Source organism: Malania oleifera, chromosome 3 (genome assembly GCF_029873635.1).
Source record: "Malania oleifera isolate guangnan ecotype guangnan chromosome 3, ASM2987363v1, whole genome shotgun sequence".
NCBI lineage: Eukaryota > Viridiplantae > Streptophyta > Magnoliopsida > Santalales > Ximeniaceae > Malania > Malania oleifera.
In genome coordinates, this window is record NC_080419.1 from 95,275,080 (window position 1) to 95,281,552 (window position 6,473).

The window sequence follows — 6,473 nt, forward strand, 5'->3', positions numbered from 1 at the left end:
GGGGCATAAATGGCTCAAAACCATAGTGTATGGAAAAGGCCTGACTTCTCATTCCTCAGCCTGAAAAGGGAAGTAGAGTGGCATGAAAAGCGGTGATGTCATGTGTTTATGTTGCCATACGTGGCTCATAAATGTACACCCCCCCCCCTTTTTTTGGTTTTAGGAGAGTTTTGGTTTAGTTATTGTAATCTCCCAAAACTATAACTGTAACTACGGTATTCCTCCGCCATAAGTGAGGGTAATTAATAAAATTTGGGATTTTTTTTTTCCTGTCTTTAGATTACCTGCTTTGAGACTTAACAACCAATGCCTCAATTGATTCTTATAGTCAACTGCAACGATTTCAAATATGTCAAGACAAGAATGGCTTAATCAAGGATGCAAAAGGATTATTCAAAAGTTTATTTAACCAAGCAAGTATAAATGAATGGTACTCCATTGCTATATGTATGCATGTTGCTACCTAAGGTGCCAGAATGCAATGATATGTTACTATGTGTACTTGTGCATAATAATGCATGAGTGCAAAGATGTATGCACATTATATGAGATGTCCTTTGTATTTTATTTCTTATCCAATGCAAGGAATGCATGCTAATGCATGAACTTTCCTTCCTCCAATGTGCTTGTAATAGACAACCCTATCTTTATCCTTGGCCATTGTCAAATACTAATCCAATATGAGGGTCCCTGAATTGATTCATTAAAAATTCATCTCGTCATTTTCCTGAATTACATTGGTTTGTGCCTACTCTTGGCCATGTTTTCAAATTCCAAGTAACCGAGGATTCTAGACATGTTTCAAATTCCAAAAGTGCTCAAAATCTACCCCAATGTTTACCTACCATTGATCTTGGCTATATCGTCATCTTGTGTTTTGATATGAAGGTATCAGAATCGGTTTAGACAAAACTCAATCCAAAATCTGCCCCAGTATCGAGAACTCTTTAGTTTTTTTTTTTTTTTTGACTATCCATTTTTAGGGATTTGAAAAACAAAAGGATTTTTGATTATGCATTTATGACATTAATTTACTGACTCAGTGTATCAGACTGCGCAAAATAATTGTTTTTCTATGTTCAGAAATTATTTTGGGAAGAGGGTAATCTCAACACTAATGCCCCTTGTCAAGGTGATGGCGTCAATTCATAAAGCCGAAACAACTCTTCCCTTTTCAAGAACTGCCCTTTTTCACCGAAAAGAACTCGCTCCTCCTTTTGACACTGTAAGACCGAATGATACTCTTCGTTCATTTGTTTGTCCATGGCTCGATTGGGCATTGTTCATGTTTCGATCTCTAGATGGTCTTTAAGACTTGGGACGAAACATTTTGCTTTAAGGATGATGGCTTTTAGAAGAATGGGAAAACCAAAGCTCAAAGTCCCAGCCCCAGATGAACATGTTTTCCCCTACTTTTAAGGTTTTTGTTAAGTTTTGATCGAGCTTGTTAATTTGAACTAGCTGCCTACGTACCTTTACAGGATTAGATCATTACATAGTTCAAACTCAATATTGAGTTTGACAAATTATTTGAGGCAACAACATATGCCAATCTGGTCAAGTCTTTTCATTCGGGTTGTAATGTAGGTTGTGGGTATTGGTTAAAGAAGAAAGGGTGCATGAGGCTCAAACTTATGAATTTTACCAAAGGGTGAATTGGCCAAAGATAAAAAATGACGCATATCTCCTACCTCTTATTTGCTTTGATTTTCCCCTTTGTTTTTTTGCATCATTTTCCTCTTTTCTTTTTTTTTTTGGTGCCGTTGCCGAGAAATCGTGCCTCCATTTATTCATTTAGGCTTCGTTCGGGATCGATCTTTCCAAAACTGACTCAGTGTGGGATGTGATCCTTTAGCGGATTTAAATGAAAGATTAAATATTTTTAGGCACAATAGGGGGTATCAAGGGGTGTTTTCTTTCTCTAACTTTTGGGTAGCAGAAAAATGGTCTGCCGTCATTTTGGCACTGCGTTATTGCCTCGCATGATTTTCCTGACCTTTGAAAATTCAAACCTAGTTTAAATTTGGGAAATGACTTTTGAAGAAAATGACTTGACTTTTAAGTTCAAAAGGGTTTCCCAAGTGATAAATGAAATTTAGGTTTTTTAAGGGGTAATTGGTCGACCAAAAATGGTCATCTATCATCTAATCAAAACATTAACAAATAAAGGGAGCATGGAAAAACAACATGATCAATTTATTGCTTTCTTTCGAGAGTGTACAAGGCCTCTAAGCATAATATTTCTTTACAGCATCAGAATTAACAGGGTGTAAGAGCTCGGCTCCATCCATGTCTTCTAGTAACAAGGCGCCTCCTGAGAATGCCCTTTTTACCACGTAAGGCACTTCGTAGTTAGGCGTTCATTTACCGTGGGGATCCATATGGATTGGCAAAATCTTTCTCAATACTAAATCCCCTTCTTGGAATTTCCGAGGTCGCATCTTCTTGTTGAATGCCCTCATCATCCTTTTCTAGTACAACTGCCCATGAGCTATTGCGGACATCCTTTTTTCCTCAATCAAGTTCGACTGATCATACCGAGATTGTATCCATTCTGCTTCGGTCAACTTTGCTTTCTTCAAAACCCGTACGGACAGAATTTCAACCTCTACGGGACCACAGCCTCCATCTCGTACACTAGTGAGAAAGGAATGGCACCTGTGGAGGTTCGAACTGTGGTTCTGTACGCCATTAGGGCAAAATGGAGCTTTTCATGCCAATCTTTGCATCTTTTCCAAGATACTCTTGACGTTCTTGTTGGCTGCTTCCACTGCCCCATTCATTTGTGGTCTGTAAGGAGTCGAATTATGGTGCCTAACCTTGAACTGATTACACAACTTTGTTATTACTTCGTTATTCAGGTTCTTGGAATTATCCAAGATTATCCTTTCAAGAACTCCATACCGGCAAATTAACTCCCTCTTTATGAAGTGACTGACTATGTTCTATGTGACACTAGAGTATCATGCCGCCTCTACCCATTTTGTGAAATAATCAATTGCCACAAAGATGAAACGGTTCCCATTGCTAGCTTTCGGAGTAATCGGCCCAAACACATCCATGCCCCAGGCTGAGAAGGGCCAAGGTGCGGATAGGGTATGGAGCGGGGCTGGTGGAACTTGAATCCAATCTCTATAAATTTGAAATTTATGGCACTTCCGAGCATATTCAATGCAATCCCTTTCCATTGTCATCCAGTAATATCCACTCCTGAGGATTTTCCACACCAATGAGTGCCCCCCGGCATGAGTACCACAGACTCCCTCGTGGACCTCATGCATGATATGTCGTGTTTCTCGCGCTTCTACACAACATAGAAGGGTCATATCATGGTTCCTTTTGTACAAAACCTCACCGTCCAAGAAGAATCCCATAGCCAACCTCCTGATCATCTTTCGGTCATTGCTGGTTGCTCCTTCAGGGTACTCATTTTGCTGGATGTATGTCCGAATGTCATGGAACCAGGGCCTTCCGTCAGCTTCTTCTACCATTGCACAGTGAGCGGGTTCTGGTTGTATCCTGATTTGAATCAGATCAATCTCCACTCTAGGTTCTACTTTGATCAAAGCCTCTAGGGTTGCCAGGACATCAGCAATTAAATTGTTTTCCCTTGGTAGGTGTGAGAAACTGATGCTATCAAATCCTTTGATCATCTCTTGAATGTATTCTTGATATGGCACCAATTTGGAATCCTGGGTTTCCTATTCTCCTATCACTTGATGAAGGACCAATGTTGAGTCTCCCTTCATGACTAATTCTTTAATATCTTGATCCATGGTGGCCTATAAACCCAATATACACGCTTCGTATTCTGCTATATTATTGGTGCACGGAAAAGTCAGCTTGGCTATGACCGGATAATGCCTCCTTTCTGGTGATATGAGTACGGCTCCTACTCTATGTCCCCACACATTGACCGCCCCATCAAATAACATCGTCCATCTTTCGTAATCTTCTTCTTCTTAGCTTATCGAATCGATATCCTTATTTGGGAAGTCAAACTCCATAGGCTGGTAATCTTCCACAGCTCTATTTTCCAAATTCTCCACAATGACGCTTCCTTTAATAGCTTTCCGGGTCACATAGGTGATATCATATTTTTAGTCAACAACATTTGACACCATTCAACCCGTCCTGTTACCGCAGGCTTTTCAAAGACGAACTTGATCGGGTCCATTTTGGAAATTAGCCAGGTCAAGTAATACAATGTGTATTGTCTTAGCCTACTGACTACCCAAACCAGAGCACAACATGTTTTCTACAAGTCCGAGTACTTAATTTCATATTCTGTGAACTTTTTGCTAAGGTAATAAATGGCCCTTTCTTTTCTTCCTAACTCATCATGCTGGCCCAATACACAACCTATGGAATTTTTTGATATTGCCATGCATAAAATAAGCGCCTTCTCGGCATCGGGGGTACTAGCACCGGGGGGTTCAGGAGGTATTCCTTTATTTTCTCAAAAGCTTCTTGGCATTCCTCATTCCACCTATTCGGGTTATTTTTCCTTAACAACTTAAGGATGGGTTCACCGGTAGCAGTTAGCTGGGGTATGAATCGAGCTATATAATTGAGCTTACCCAAGAAACTCCACAACTCCTTTTCAGTTTTGGGACTAGGCATTTCCTGAACGGATATGATTTTATCAAGGTCGACTTTGATTCCTTTCTTGCTTACAATAAACCCCAACAATTTTCCAGAAGTAGCGCCAAAGGTGCACTTTTCTAGGTTCAGTTTTAATTGGCATTTTTCGGAGCCTTTTGAATAACCTCTCCAAGTTCATCACGTGGTCATCGTCATTCCATGACTTGATGATCATATCATCCACATACACCTCAATTTCTTTGTGCATTAAGTCATGGAATAGAGTCACCATTGCTCTTTGGTAGGTAGCCCTAACATTCTTTAGACCAAATGACATGACCTTATAACAAAAAGTCCCCCATAATATGATAAAATTGGTTTTTTCCTTATCCTCCGGGGCCATCTTGATTTGATTATACCCTAAAAAACCATCCATGAAGGAAAATAAAGCATGCCCCGCGGTGTTGTCCACCAACACATTAATGTGTGGGAGTAGGAAATTGTCTTTGGGGCTAGTTTTATTTAGGTCCCGGTAGTCCACGCAAACTCGTACTTTGCCATTCTTTTTCATTATTGGAATGACGTTGGCCATCCATTCAGGATATTGGGCTACCTCTAGAAACCCAGCCTCAAATTGTTTTTTCACCTCTTCTTTTATTTTAAGCAACATCTTCGACCGCATTCTCCTTAACTTTTGCTTGATCGGCTTCGAAATTGGGTAGAGGGGAATCTTGTGGGCTACCAAATTCGTGTCTAGATCGGGCATGTTCTGATATGACCAAGCGAACACATCCTGGTATTCTTTTAACAGTTTAGTTATTTTGCTCCTTTTCTCACCCCTCAGTAGTGCTCCAATCTTTACTTGTTTAGGCTCCTCTTTAGTTCCCAAGTTGATTATAGTGGTGGAGTCGCTACTGGTCAGTGTTGGCTTTCATCTGACTTCAACATATTTTCCATTTCAGGGGATAAATTCACCTCATCTTCTTCAATTTTGGTTTCATGAATTATATTTTCAAAATTAATGTCAATTTCTTTATCAAGGGTATTGGTGTCATTATCTCTCCTATTCCTGCATGAAGTCATAGCAAACAAATTTTGATAGCTGAACAAGGGATGCAAACGAATGTTAAGAAGTGCATAATTTTTATTAACTAAGAAGAAACTACCCATGACTATAATTTAAAATGAAAAATCAGAAATAAAATAAATCATTACATGAAGAAAATGGGACAATCAAAAGAACTCTAATTGTGTAGTTCCTCTCCTGGTTGAAGATGGTAGACCCATTTGTCCGTGGTGGCTGATGAAACCTCTGAATCTAGAACAAATATGCTTAGCTGTCTCATTTCAGACTCAAGATCATCCTGAATGCTTTTTATGAATGTCTAATTGATATGAGGGACGCCTGACCTCCCCCGAGCGTTGGTCTCACCAGTGAGTCTTTCCCTTCTCTAAGCTTCTTTTTCTATTTTCTTCTTTTTCCTCTCTGCAAACATAGGCCTATATCCCATACCGTATCTGTCTTTCATTTCTAGAATCACTAGTGACTTCGAAATCCCCTGTAAACATCTTCCCAACCCTTGACCCGGATGATACACATGTCTGATCAGTTCTGTCGCAATCATGCGAGTTGTTAAGGAAACTCTTGGTTGTGGGATTGGGAACCCTTCGACCACAATTGTTGCATTGATTATTTCAAAGGCTCGAAATGAATCCTCCAGGGCTTCTTCAGCGACTTCCACATAAGGGGTGGAAATGGGTTTGGTTACCATCAAGTCCGTTTCTCTGTATACGCAAACTAATTTCCAATCCACTACAAATTTGACCCGTTGGTGCAAAGAACACCGAACTGCCCCAGTGTTATGATTTCACGGCCTCCCCAATAAGCA